The following is a 12,934-nucleotide window of genomic DNA, read 5'->3' as shown; positions in this document are numbered from 1 at the left end:
GTCCAAGTTGTCGACTCCACCTTTGGCTTCAGGCCCAGTTACATCCTCCTTCAGCTGTCAGCGCAAGACTGTCCGTTGGCCTTTGGTCGTCTTCTACAACATCCTGGACGTGTCAGCATACAAACGTCGGGTGTTCCTGGAAGAGCTGGGAAGAGCTCTCATCACCCCTGAGATCCAGAGACGCACCTGTCCACCTCGATCTCCAGCGGCTTCAGCTTTTGTTGAGTCAGTGCAAGCAGGTGGATCCAGAGTCAGTTCCACAGAAAACGAAAAAGTGAGCAGAGATGTTGGGAAAAAAAGGAAGAGATGTGATGTGTGCCCATCCAAACGTGACAGCAAAACCAGAACCATGTGTGAAGTGCAAGAAATTTGTATGCAGAAAGCATGCACTTGCTGTGTGCTCATCTTGTCTTGAGTAATTCCTTGAATTTATGAATTTAGTCTACAGAACAAAAAATGACCCAACTTAGGCAAAAAGTGAATGATGCTCACAGAGGAGCGTGAAACAAGACATAACAAAAACAAACATCAAAGAAATGTTTTGTTTTTTATACTATCTGTCTGACTTTTTTTTTTTTTTACATTTGTCTTTCTGTAATTTACACTTAATTCTAAATACTGTGATTTAACTTTTTTAAGTGTGTTTGGTTAGGGTTAGAGCTGAAATTAGTAAAACACTTGGACTGGAGTTGAAGAGCAAATGTTATTTTGTGTCTGTACAGGTGCTTTTGAATAGCTGGCTATGTGGGTCAAAATGACCCACAAACATTACGAACGTCTGTATGTACATTTAACAACACATTAGCGTGTTGAAACTTTGCATGCATGTTCATGACCCCAAATGAGAAAAACCCACAAAATATCAAGAAAAACAACATAGTTTTAATAGCATTTCAGATAGATTGCAAAAATAAATGAGAGCTCATTTTTACCATCTGTAGCTGACAAAATATTTTTTCTGTATTGAAATAAGTGGGGGAAATCCCTTTTTTTGGCTTCCTAGGCTAGTAAAAAACTAAAATAACAAAATATAACCAAGAAATGTTACTATTTTGGGTCTGTAGAGTTGCCTTAGAGCATTAAAATAGGTGGGTCAAATTGACCCGGGAACAGTACGAACGTAACTTTTTTTTTTTTAGACATGCCAAAACACATCGGCATGTTGAAACTTTGCATGCATGTTCATGACCCTAAATGCGAAAAACACACAAAATATCAAGAAAAACAACATAGTTTTAATGGTATTTCAGACAGATTGCAAAAATAAATGAGAGCTAATTTTTACCATCTGTGGCTGACAAAATATTTTTCTGTATTGAAATAAGTGGGGGAAATCTCCTTGTTTTGGCTTCCTAGGCTAGTAAAAAACTAAAATAACAAAATATAACCAATAAATACTACTTTTTTGGGTCTGTAGAGTTGCGCTAGAACATTAAAATAGGTGGGTCAAATTGACCCGGGAACAGTACGAACGTAACAAAAATTTTTTTAGACATGCCAAAACACATCGGCATGTTGAAACTTTGCATGCATGTTCATGACCCTAAATAAGAAAAACACACAAAATATCAAGAAAAACAAGATAGTTTTAATCGTATTTTAGATAAGTTGCAAATATAAATGATAGCTCATTTTTACCATTTGTAGCTGACAAAATATATTTCTGCATTGAAATAAGTGGGAAAATCAGATTTTTTGGCTTCATAGGCTAGTAAAAAACTAAAATAATAAAATATAACCAAGAAATTGTACAATTTTGGGTCGGTAGAGTTGCCCTAGAACATTAAAATAGGTGGGTCAAATTGACCCGGGAACAGTACGAACGTAACATTTTTTTTTTTAGACATGCCAAAACACATCATTGTGTTGAAACTTTGCATGCATGTTCATGACACTAAATGAGGAAAAGTCACCTAAATTTAAAAAGAAAAACCTAGGTTAACTAGTATATCTGACAACTCAAAAATCAAAACGGGTCAAATTGACCCGGAACAGTACATGAGGGTTAAGTAGGGATCTGTTGCTTTCTTCGTCAACACTACAAAGGCCTTCTGCCAAGCCGAGTTAAAAGAACGGTGGATCCTAATCAAGTTTCTGTAGTGTAGTGGTCATCACCTTCGCCTAACACGCGAAAGGTCCTCTGTTCGAAACCGAGCAGAAACAGTGTTTCTCTTTCGTGGGTAAACATGAACTGTTTGCAAAGTCAGGGGAGGGATTTAGTTATCTTTTCCTTTATTCGTTTTACAGCAAGCGATCACCAGGAGATTGCTGGCTGTGTACTTTTTGCAAGTTTCCATAGTGTAGTGGTTATCACGTTCGCCTCACACGCGAAAGGTCCCCAGTTCGAAACTGGGTGGAAACAGCTACTGGCTTTTTCCAAAATTACTTAAACCAGGCTCTGATGCATTCTTAGTCAACACTACAAAGGCCTCTTCTGCCAAGTAGTGGTAAAAGAAGAGAGCCTCCCCGTCAGGTTTCTGTAGTGGTCATCACGTTCGCTTTACACGCGAAAGGTCCTCGGTTCCAAACTGAGCGGAAACAGCTTTTTGCCTTGGACGTAAAACATTAATTGTTTGCATCGTCAGACGAGAGATTTAGTAATCTTTTCCTTTATAGGTTTTTCAACAAGCGATCACCACGAGATTGCTGGCTGTCTTCTCTGCACAAGTTTCTGTAGTGTAATGGTTATCACATTCACCTCACATACGAAAGGTCCCCAGTTTAAAACTGTGCAGAAACAGCTGTTGGCTTTTTCCAAAATTGTTTAAGTGGGGATCTACTGCTTTCTTCGTAAACAATACAATTGCCTTCTGCCAAGTGGATTTACCGAGCAGAGACAGTGTTTCTCTTTTGTGGGAAAACATGAAATGTTTACAAAGTCAGGTGAGGTGTTTAATTATCTTTTCCTTAGTTCGCTCTTCCACAAGCGATCACCAGGAGATTGCTGGCAGTCATCTCTGCACGGGATTCCATAGTGTAGTGGTTGTCACGTTCGCCTCATGCGAAAAGTCCCCAGTTCGAAACTGGGTGGCAACAGCTGGTGGCTTTTTCCAAAATTGCTTAAGTAGGGATCTGTTGCTTTCTTTGTCAACACTACAAAGGCCTTCTGCCAAGCCGAGTTAAAAGAACGGTGGATCACAATCAAGTTTCTGTAGTGTAGTGGTCATCACGTTCACCTAACACGCGAAATGTCCACGGATCGAAACCGAGCAGTAACAGTGTTTCTCTTTCGTGGGTAAACATGAACTGTTTGCAAAGTCAGGGGAGGGATTTAGTTATCTTTTCCTTTATTCGTTTTACAGCAAGCGATCACCAGGAGATTGCTGGCTGTGTACTTTCAAGTTTCCATAGTGTAGTGGTTATCACGTTCGCCTCACACGCAAAAGGTCCCCAGTTCGAAACTGGGTGGAAACAGCTACTGGCTTTTTCCAAAATTGCTTAAGCCAGGCTCTGCTGCATTCTTAGTCAACACTACAAAGGCCTCTTCTGCCAAGTAGTGTTAAAAGAAGAGAGGCTCCCCGTCAGGTTTCTGTAGTGGTCATCACGTTCGCTTTACACGCGAAAGGTCCTCGGTTCCAAACTGAGCGGAAACAGCTTTTTGCCTTGGACGTAAAACATTAATTGTTTGCATCGTCAGACGAGAGATTTAGTAATCTTTTCCTTTATAGGTTTTTCAACAAGCAATCACCACGAGATTGCTGGCTGTCTTCTCTGCTCAAGTTTCTGTAGTGTAATGGTTATCACGTTCACCTCACTCACAAAAGGGCCCCAGTTTGAAACTGTTTTGAAACAGCTGTTGGCTTTTTCCAAAATTGTTTAAGTAGGGATCTACTGCTTTCTTCGTAAACACTACAAATGCCTTCTGCCAAGTGGATTTACCGAGCAGAAACAGAGTTTCTCTTTTGTGGGAAAACATGAAATGTTTGCAAAGTCAGGTGAGGTGTTTAATTATCTTTTCCTTAGTTCGCTCTTCCACAAGCGATCACCAGGAGATTGCTGGCAGTCTTCTCTGCGAAGGATTCCATAGTGTAGTGGTTGTCACGTTTGCCGCATGCGAAAGGTCCCCAGTTCGAAACTTGGTGGTAACAGCTGGTGGCTTTTCCCAAAATTGCTTAAGTAGGGATCTGTTGCTTTCTTCGACAACACTACAAAGGCCTTCTGCCAAGCCGAGTTAAAAGAACGGTGGATCGTAATCAAGTTTCTGTAGTGTAGTGGTCATCACGTTCGCCTAACACGCGAAAGGTCCTCGGTTCGAAACCGAGCAGTAACAGTGTTTCTCTTTCGTGGGTAAACATGAACTGTTTGCAAAGTCAGGGGAGGGATTTAGTTATCTTTTCCTTTATTCGTTTTACAGCAAGCGATCACCAGGAGATTGCTGGCTGTGTACTTTTTGCAAGTTTCCATAGTGTAGTGTTTATCACGTTCGCCTCACACGCGAAAGGTCCCCAGTTCGAAACTGGGTGGAAACAGCTACTGGCTTTTTCCAAAATTACTTAAACCAGGCTCTGATGCATTCTTAGTCAACACTACAAAGGCCTCTTCTGCCAAGTAGTGTTAAAAGAAGAGAGCCTCCCCGTCAGGTTTCTGTAGTGGTCATCACGTTCGCTTTACACGCGAAAGGTCCTCGGTTCCAAACTGAGCGGAAACAGCTTTTTGCCTTGGACGTAAAACATTAATTGTTTGCATCGTCAGACGAGAGATTTAGTAATCTTTTCCTTTATAGGTTTTTCAACAAGCGATCACCACGAGATTGCTGGCTGTCTTCTCTGCACAAGTTTCTGTAGTGTAATGGTTATCACATTCTCCTCACATACGAAAGGTCCCCAGTTTAAAACTGTTCTGAAACAGCTGTTGGCTTTTTCCAAAATTGTTTAAGTAGGGATCTACTGCTTTCTTCTTAAACACTACAAATGCCTTCTGCCAAGTGGATTTACCGAGCAGAGACAGTGTTTCTCTTTTGTGGGAAAACATGAAATGTTTACAAAGTCAGGTGAGGTGTTTAATTATCTTTTCCTTAGTTCGCTCTTCCACAAGCGATCACCAGGAGATTGCTGGCAGTCATCTCTGCAAAGGATTCCATAGTGTAGTGGTTGTCACGTTCGCCTCATGCGAAAGGTCCCCAGTTCGAAACTGGGTGGCAACAGCGGGTGGCTTTTTCCAAAATTGCTTAAGTAGGGATCTGTTGCTTTCTTCGTCAACACTACAAAGGCCTTCTGCCAAGCGGAGTTAAAAGAACGGTGGATCATAATCAAGTTTCTGTAGTGTAGTGGTCATCACGTTCGCCTAACACGCGAAAGGTCCTCGGTTCGAAACCGAGCAGAAACAGTGTTTCTCTTTTGTGGGTAAACATGAACTGTTTGCAAAGTCAGGGGAGGGATTTAGTTATCTTTTCCTTTATTCATTTTACAGCAAGCGATCACCAGGAGATTGCTGGCTGTGTACTTTCAAGTTTCCATAGTGTAGTGGTTATCACGTTCACCTCACACACAAAAGGGCCCCAGTTCGAAACTGTTTTGAAACAGCTGTTGGCTTTTTACAAAATTGTTTAAAGTAGGGATCTACTGCTTTCTTAGTCAACACTACAAAAGCCTCTTCTGCCAAGTAGTGTTAAAAGAAGAGAGGCTCCCCGTCAGGTTTCTGTAGTGGTCATCACGTTCGCTTTACACGCGAAAGGTCCTCGGTTCCAAACTGAGCGGAAACAGCTTTTTGCCTTGGACGTAAAACATTAATTGTTTGCATCGTCAGACGAGAGATTTAGTAATCTTTTCCTTTATAGGTTTTTCAACAAGCAATCACCACGAGATTGCTGGCTGTCTTCTCTGCACAAGTTTCTGTAGTGTAATGGTTATCACGTTCACCTCACACACAAAAGGGCCCCAGTTTGAAACTGTTTTGAAACAGCTGTTGGCTTTTTCCAAAATTGTTTAAGTAGGGATCTACTGCTTTCTTTGTAAACACTACAAATGCCTTCTGCCAAGTGGATTTACTGAGCAGAAACAGAGTTTCTCTTTTGTGGGAAAACATGAAATGTTTGCAAAGTCAGGTGAGGTGTTTAATTATCTTTTCCTTAGTTCGCTCTTCCACAAGCGATCACCAGGAGATTGCTGGCAGTCTTCTCTGCGAAGGATTCCATAGTGTAGTGGTTGTCACGTTTGCCGCATGCGAAAGGTCCCCAGTTCGAAGCTTGGTGGTAACAGCTGGTGGCTTTTTCCAAAATTGCTTAAGTAGGGATCTGTTGCTTTCTTCGTCAACACTACAAAGGCCTTCTGCAAAGCCGAGTTAAAAGAACGGTGGATCGTAATCAAGTTTCTGTAGTGTAGTGGTCATCACGTTCGCCTAACACGCGAAAGGTCCTCGGTTCGAAACCGAGCAGAAACAGTGTTTCTCTTTCGTGGGTAAACATGAACTGTTTGCAAAGTCAGGGGAGGGATTTAGTTATCTTTTCCTTTATTCGTTTTACAGCAAGCGATCACCAGGAGATTGCTGGCTGTGTACTTTTTGCAAGTTTCCATAGTGTAGTGGTTATCACGTTCGCCTCACACGCGAAAGGTCCCCAGTTCGAAACTGGGTGGAAACAGCTACTGGCTTTTTCCAAAATTACTTAAACCAGGCTCTGCTGCATTCTTAGTCAACACTACAAAGGCCTCTTCTGCCAAGTAGTGTTAAAAGAAGAGAGGCTCCCCGTCAGGTTTCTGTAGTGGTCATCACGTTCGCTTTACACGCGAAAGGTCCTCGGTTCCAAACTGAGCGGAAACAGCTTTTTGCCTTGGACGTAAAACATTAATTGTTTGCATCGTCAGACGAGAGATTTAGTAATCTTTTCCTTTATAGGTTTTTCAACAAGCAATCACCACGAGATTGCTGGCTGTCTTCTCTGCACAAGTTTCTGTAGTGTAATGGTTATCACGTTCACCTCACACACAAAAGGGCCCCAGTTTGAAACTGTTTTGAAACAGCTGTTGGCTTTTTACAAAATTGTTTAAAGTAGGGATCTACTGCTTTCTTCGTAAACACTACAAATGCCTTCTTCCAAGTGGATTTACCGAGCAGAGACAGTGTTTCTCTTTTGTGGGAAAACATGAAATGTTTACAAAGTCAGGTGAGGTGTTTAATTATCTTTTCCTTAGTTCGCTCTTCCACAAGCGATCACCAGGAGATTGCTGGCAGTCATCTCTGCACGGGATTCCATAGTGTAGTGGTTGTCACGTTCGCCTCATGCGAAAGGTCCCCAGTTCGAAACTGGGTGGCAACAGCTGGTGGCTTTTTCCAAAATTGCTTAAGTAGGGATCTGTTGCTTTCTTCGTCAACACTACAAAGGCCTTCTGCCAAGCCAAGTTAAAAGAACGGTGGATTACAATCAAGTTTCTGTAGTGTTGTGGTCATCACGTTCGCCTAATACGCGAAAGGTCCACGGTTCGAAACCGAGCGGAAACAGTGTTTCTCTTTCGTGGGTAAACATGAACTGTTTGCAAAGTCAGGGGAGGGATTTAGTTATCTTTTCCTTTATTCGTTTTACAGCAAGCGATCACCAGGAGATTGCTGGCTGTGTACTTTCAAGTTTCCATAGTGTAGTGGTTGTCACGTTCGCCTCATGCGAAAGGTCCCCAGTTCGAAACTGGGTGGCAACAGCTGGTGGCTTTTTCCAAAATTGCTTAAGTAGGGATCTGTTGCTTTCTTCGTCAACACTACAAAGGCCTTCTGCCAAGCCGAGTTAAAAGAACGGTGGATCAAAATCAAGTTTCTGTAGTGTAGTGGTCATCACGTTCGCCTAACACGCGAAAGGTCCTCGGTTCGAAACCGAGCAGAAACAGTGTTTCTCTTTCGTGGGTAAACATGAACTGTTTGCAAAGTCAGGGGAGGGATTTAGTTGTCTTTTCCTTTATTCGTTTTACAGCAAGCGATCACCAGGAGATTGCTGGCTGTGTACTTTCAAGTTTCCATAGTGTAGTGGTTATCACGTTCGCCTCACACGCGAAAGGTCCCCAGTTCGAAACTGGGTGGAAACAGCTACTGGCTTTTTCCAAAATTGCTTAAGCCAGGCTCTGCTGCATTCTTAGTCAACACTACAAAGGCCTCTTCTGCCAAGTAGTGTTAAAAGAAGAGAGGCTCCCCGTCAGGTTTCTCTAGTGGTCATCACGTTTGCTTTACACGCGAAAGGTCCTCGGTTCCAAACTGAGCGGAAACAGCTTTTTGCCTTGGACGTAAAACATTAATTGTTTGCATCGTCAGACGAGAGATTTAGTAATCTTTTCCTTTATAGGTTTTTCAACAAGCGATCACCACGAGATTGCTGGCTGTCTTCTCTGCACAAGTTTCTGTAGTGTAATGGTTATCACGTTCACCTCACACACAAAAGGGCCCCAGTTTGAAACTGTTTTGAAACAGCTTTTGGCTTTTTCCAAAATTGTTTAAGTAGGGATCTACTGCTTTCTTTGTAAACACTACAAATGCCTTCTGCCAAGTGGATTTACTGAGCAGAAACAGAGTTTCTCTTTTGTGGGAAAACATGAAATGTTTGCAAAGTCAGGTGAGGTGTTTAATTATCTTTTCCTTAGTTCGCTCTTCCACAAGCGATCACCAGGAGATTGCTGGCAGTCTTCTCTGCGAAGGATTCCATAGTGTAGTGGTTGTCACGTTTGCCGCATGCGAAAGGTCCCCAGTTCGAAACTTGGTGGTAACAGCTGGTGGCATTTTCCAAAATTGCTTAAGTAGGGATCTGTTGCTTTCTTCGTCAACACTACAAAGGCCTTCTGCAAAGCCGAGTTAAAAGAACGGTGGATCGTAATCAAGTTTCTGTAGTGTAGTGGTCATCACGTTCGCCTAACACGCGAAAGGTCCTCGGTTCGAAACCGAGCAGAAACAGTGTTTCTCTTTCGTGGGTAAACATGAACTGTTTGCAAAGTCAGGGGAGGGATTTAGTTATCTTTTCCTTTATTCGTTTTACAGCAAGCGATCACCAGGAGATTGCTGGCTGTGTACTTTTTGCAAGTTTCCATAGTGTAGTGGTTATCACGTTCGCCTCACACGCGAAAGGTCCCCAGTTCGAAACTGGGTGGAAACAGCTACTGGCTTTTTCCAAAATTACTTAAACCAGGCTCTGCTGCATTCTTAGTCAACACTACAAAGGCCTCTTCTGGCAAGTAGTGTTAAAAGAAGAGAGGCTCCCCGTCAGGTTTCTGTAGTGGTCATCACGTTCGCTTTACACGCGAAAGGTCCTCGGTTCCAAACTGAGCGGAAACAGCTTTTTGCCTTGGACGTAAAACATTAATTGTTTGCATCGTCAGACGAGAGATTTAGTAATCTTTTCCTTTATAGGTTTTTCAACAAGCAATCACCACGAGATTGCTGGCTGTCTTCTCTGCACAAGTTTCTGTAGTGTAATGGTTATCACGTTCACCTCACACACAAAAGGGCCCCAGTTTGAAACTGTTTTGAAACAGCTGTTGGCTTTTTACAAAATTGTTTAAAGTAGGGATCTACTGCTTTCTTCGTAAACACTACAAATGCCTTCTTCCAAGTGGATTTACCGAGCAGAGACAGTGTTTCTCTTTTGTGGGAAAACATGAAATGTTTACAAAGTCAGGTGAGGTGTTTAATTATCTTTTCCTTAGTTCGCTCTTCCACAAGCGATCACCAGGAGATTGCTGGCAGTCATCTCTGCACGGGATTCCATAGTGTAGTGGTTGTCACGTTCGCCTCATGCGAAAGGTCCCCAGTTCGAAACTGGGTGGCAACAGCTGGTGGCTTTTTCCAAAATTGCTTAAGTAGGGATCTGTTGCTTTCTTCGTCAACACTACAAAGGCCTTCTGCCAAGCCAAGTTAAAAGAACGGTGGATTACAATCAAGTTTCTGTAGTGGTCATCACGTTCGCCTAATACGCGAAAGGTCCACGGTTCGAAACCGAGCGGAAACAGTGTTTCTCTTTCGTGGGTAAACATGAACTGTTTGCAAAGTCAGGGGAGGGATTTAGTTATCTTTTCCTTTATTCGTTTTACAGCAAGCGATCACCAGGAGATTGCTGGCTGTGTACTTTCAAGTTTCCATAGTGTAGTGGTTATCACGTTCGCCTCACACGCGAAAGGTCCCCAGTTCGAAACTGGGTGGAAACAGCTACTGGCTTTTTCCAAAATTGCTTAAGCCAGGCTCTGCTGCATTCTTAGTCAACACTACAAAGGCCTCTTCTGCCAAGTAGTGTTAAAAGAAGAGAGGCTCCCCGTCAGGTTTCTCTAGTGGTCATCACGTTTGCTTTACACGCGAAAGGTCCTCGGTTCCAAACTGAGCGGAAACAGCTTTTTGCCTTGGACGTAAAACATTAAGGCCCGGTTTCGCAGACAAGGCTTAAGCCTAGTCCTAGACTAAAATGTAAGTCTGAGGTGTTTCAACTGAAATAAAATTGCACTGATTGATTGTAAAATATATCAGTGCCTTTGTTTTGTCTCAAGATGCACACCAGTAATGTTTTTTTCTAAGCATGTTTATAAAAATTACTTAAATGTCCTAATTGAACTATGGTCTAATCCTGGCTTAGTCTAAGCCCTGTCTGGGAAACCGGGCCTAATTGTTTGCATCGTCAGACGAGAGATTTAGTAATCTTTTCCTTTATAGGTTTTTCAACAAGCGATCACCAAGAGATTGCTGGCTGTCTTCTCTGCACAAGTTTCTGTAGTGTAATGGTTATCACATTCACCTCACATACGAAAGGTCCCCAGTTTAAAACTGTGCTGAAACAGCTGTTGGCTTTTTCCAAAATTGTTTAAGTGGGGATCTACTGCTTTCTTCGTAAACAATACAATTGCCTTCTGCCAAGTGGATTTACCGAGCAGAGACAGTGTTTCTCTTTTGTGGGAAAACATGAAATGTTTACAAAGTCAGGTGAGGTGTTTAATTATCTTTTCCTTAGTTCGCTCTTCCACAAGCGATCACCAGGAGATTGCTGGCAGTCATCTCTGCACGGGATTCCATAGTGTAGTGGTTGTCACGTTCGCCTCATGCGAAAGGTCCCCAGTTCGAAACTGGGTGGCAACAGCTGGTGGCTTTTTCCAAAATTGCTTAAGTAGGGATCTGTTGCTTTCTTCGTCAACACTACAAAGGCCTTCTGCCAAGCCGAGTTAAAAGAACGGTGGATCATTATCAAGTTCAAGTTTTGCATTACCTTCTGCAAAGGCGAGTTAAAAGAACGGTGGATCGTAATCAAGTTTCTGTAGTGTAGTGGTCATCACGTTCGCCTAACACGCAAAAGGTCCTCGGTTCGAAACCGAGCAGAAACAGTGTTTCTCTTTCGTGGGTAAACATGAACTGTTTGCAAAGTCAGGGGAGGGATTTAGTTATCTTTTCCTTTATTCGTTTTACAGCAAGCGATCACCAGGAGATTGCTGGCTGTGTACTTTTTGCAAGTTTCCATAGTGTAGTGGTTATCACGTTCGCCTCACACGCGAAAGGTCCCCAGTTCGAAACTGGGTGGAAACAGCTACTGGCTTTTTCCAAAATTACTTAAACCAGGCTCTGCTGCATTCTTAGTCAACACTACAAAGGCCTCTTCTGCCAAGTAGTGTTAAAAGAAGAGAGGCTCCCCGTCAGGTTTCTGTAGTGGTCATCACGTTCGCTTTACACGCGAAAGGTCCTCGGTTCCAAACTGAGCGGAAACAGCTTTTTGCCTTGGACGTAAAACATTAATTGTTTGCATCGTCAGACGAGAGATTTAGTAATCTTTTCCTTTATAGGTTTTTCAACAAGCAATCACCACGAGATTGCTGGCTGTCTTCTCTGCACAAGTTTCTGTAGTGTAATGGTTATCACGTTCACCTCACACACAAAAGGGCCCCAGTTTGAAACTGTTTTGAAACAGCTGTTGGCTTTTTACAAAATTGTTTAAAGTAGGGATCTACTGCTTTCTTCGTAAACACTACAAATGCCTTCTTCCAAGTGGATTTACCGAGCAGAGACAGTGTTTCTCTTTTGTGGGAAAACATGAAATGTTTACAAAGTCAGGTGAGGTGTTTAATTATCTTTTCCTTAGTTCGCTCTTCCACAAGCGATCACCAGGAGATTGCTGGCAGTCATCTCTGCACGGGATTCCATAGTGTAGTGGTTGTCACGTTCGCCTCATGCGAAAGGTCCCCAGTTCGAAACTGGGTGGCAACAGCTGGTGGCTTTTTCCAAAATTGCTTAAGTAGGGATCTGTTGCTTTCTTCGTCAACACTACAAAGGCCTTCTGCCAAGCCGAGTTAAAAGAACGGTGGATCATAATCAAGTTTCTGTAGTGTAGTGGTCATCACGTTCGCCTAACACGCGAAAGGTCCTCGGTTCGAAACCGAGCAGAAACAGTGTTTCTCTTTCGTGGGTAAACATGAACTGTTTGCAAAGTCAGGGGAGGGATTTAGTTGTCTTTTCCTTTATTCGTTTTACAGCAAGCGATCACCAGGAGATTGCTGGCTGTGTACTTTCAAGTTTCCATAGTGTAGTGGTTATCACGTTCGCCTCACACGCGAAAGGTCCCCATTTTGAAACTGGGTGGAAACAGCTACTGGCTTTTTCCAAAATTGCTTAAGCCAGGCTCTGCTGCATTCTTAGTCAACACTACAAAGGCCTCTTCTGCCAAGTAGTGTTAAAAGAAGAGAGGCTCCCCGTCAGGTTTCTCTAGTGGTCATCACGTTTGCTTTACACGCGAAAGGTCCTCGGTTCCAAACTGAGCGGAAACAGCTTTTTGCCTTGGACGTAAAACATTAATTGTTTGCATCGTCAGACGAGAGATTTAGTAATCTTTTCCTTTATAGGTTTTTCAACAAGCAATCACCACGAGATTGCTGGCTGTCTTCTCTGCACAAGTTTCTGTAGTGTAATGGTTATCACATTCACCTCACATACGAAATGTCCCCAGTTTAAAACTGTGCTGAAATAGCTGTTGGCTTTTTCCAAAATTGTTTAAGTAGGGATC

The 12,934-nt window shown here is 42.7% G+C and overlaps 13 non-coding genes across 13 annotated transcripts; all 13 read left to right on the top strand.

The window, feature by feature from the left end:
• The first annotated feature begins 2,289 nt into the window (after window positions 1–2,289).
• Window positions 2,290–2,362, top strand: trnav-cac (transfer RNA valine (anticodon CAC)). The gene has a single exon. It is a non-coding gene; the product is annotated as a tRNA-Val (tRNA).
• A 979-nt stretch (window positions 2,363–3,341) lies between these two features.
• Window positions 3,342–3,414, top strand: trnav-cac (transfer RNA valine (anticodon CAC)). Its single transcript has one exon. It is a non-coding gene; the product is annotated as a tRNA-Val (tRNA).
• Window positions 3,415–5,252: 1,838 nt separating this feature from the next.
• Window positions 5,253–5,325, top strand: trnav-aac (transfer RNA valine (anticodon AAC)). Its single transcript has one exon. It is a non-coding gene; the product is annotated as a tRNA-Val (tRNA).
• A 980-nt stretch (window positions 5,326–6,305) lies between these two features.
• Window positions 6,306–6,378, top strand: trnav-aac (transfer RNA valine (anticodon AAC)). Its single transcript has one exon. It is a non-coding gene; the product is annotated as a tRNA-Val (tRNA).
• Window positions 6,379–6,504: 126 nt separating this feature from the next.
• On the top strand, window positions 6,505–6,577 carry trnav-cac (transfer RNA valine (anticodon CAC)). Its single transcript has one exon. It is a non-coding gene; the product is annotated as a tRNA-Val (tRNA).
• Window positions 6,578–7,361: 784 nt separating this feature from the next.
• Window positions 7,362–7,434, top strand: trnai-aau (transfer RNA isoleucine (anticodon AAU)). Its single transcript has one exon. It is a non-coding gene; the product is annotated as a tRNA-Ile (tRNA).
• Window positions 7,435–7,737: 303 nt separating this feature from the next.
• trnav-aac (transfer RNA valine (anticodon AAC)) lies at window positions 7,738–7,810 on the top strand. Its single transcript has one exon. It is a non-coding gene; the product is annotated as a tRNA-Val (tRNA).
• Window positions 7,811–7,933: 123 nt separating this feature from the next.
• Window positions 7,934–8,006, top strand: trnav-cac (transfer RNA valine (anticodon CAC)). The gene has a single exon. It is a non-coding gene; the product is annotated as a tRNA-Val (tRNA).
• Window positions 8,007–8,789: 783 nt separating this feature from the next.
• On the top strand, window positions 8,790–8,862 carry trnav-aac (transfer RNA valine (anticodon AAC)). Its single transcript has one exon. It is a non-coding gene; the product is annotated as a tRNA-Val (tRNA).
• A 126-nt stretch (window positions 8,863–8,988) lies between these two features.
• On the top strand, window positions 8,989–9,061 carry trnav-cac (transfer RNA valine (anticodon CAC)). The gene has a single exon. It is a non-coding gene; the product is annotated as a tRNA-Val (tRNA).
• Window positions 9,062–10,036: 975 nt separating this feature from the next.
• trnav-cac (transfer RNA valine (anticodon CAC)) lies at window positions 10,037–10,109 on the top strand. Its single transcript has one exon. It is a non-coding gene; the product is annotated as a tRNA-Val (tRNA).
• Window positions 10,110–11,393: 1,284 nt separating this feature from the next.
• trnav-cac (transfer RNA valine (anticodon CAC)) lies at window positions 11,394–11,466 on the top strand. The gene has a single exon. It is a non-coding gene; the product is annotated as a tRNA-Val (tRNA).
• Window positions 11,467–12,250: 784 nt separating this feature from the next.
• trnav-aac (transfer RNA valine (anticodon AAC)) lies at window positions 12,251–12,323 on the top strand. Its single transcript has one exon. It is a non-coding gene; the product is annotated as a tRNA-Val (tRNA).
• Window positions 12,324–12,934: the final 611 nt, after the last annotated feature.

This window comes from Garra rufa, chromosome 1, assembly GCF_049309525.1.
Source record: "Garra rufa chromosome 1, GarRuf1.0, whole genome shotgun sequence".
Lineage (NCBI taxonomy): Eukaryota > Metazoa > Chordata > Actinopteri > Cypriniformes > Cyprinidae > Garra > Garra rufa.
The sequence above is the reverse complement of the archived record's forward strand: the minus strand, read 5'-3'. Positions and strand labels throughout refer to the sequence as shown.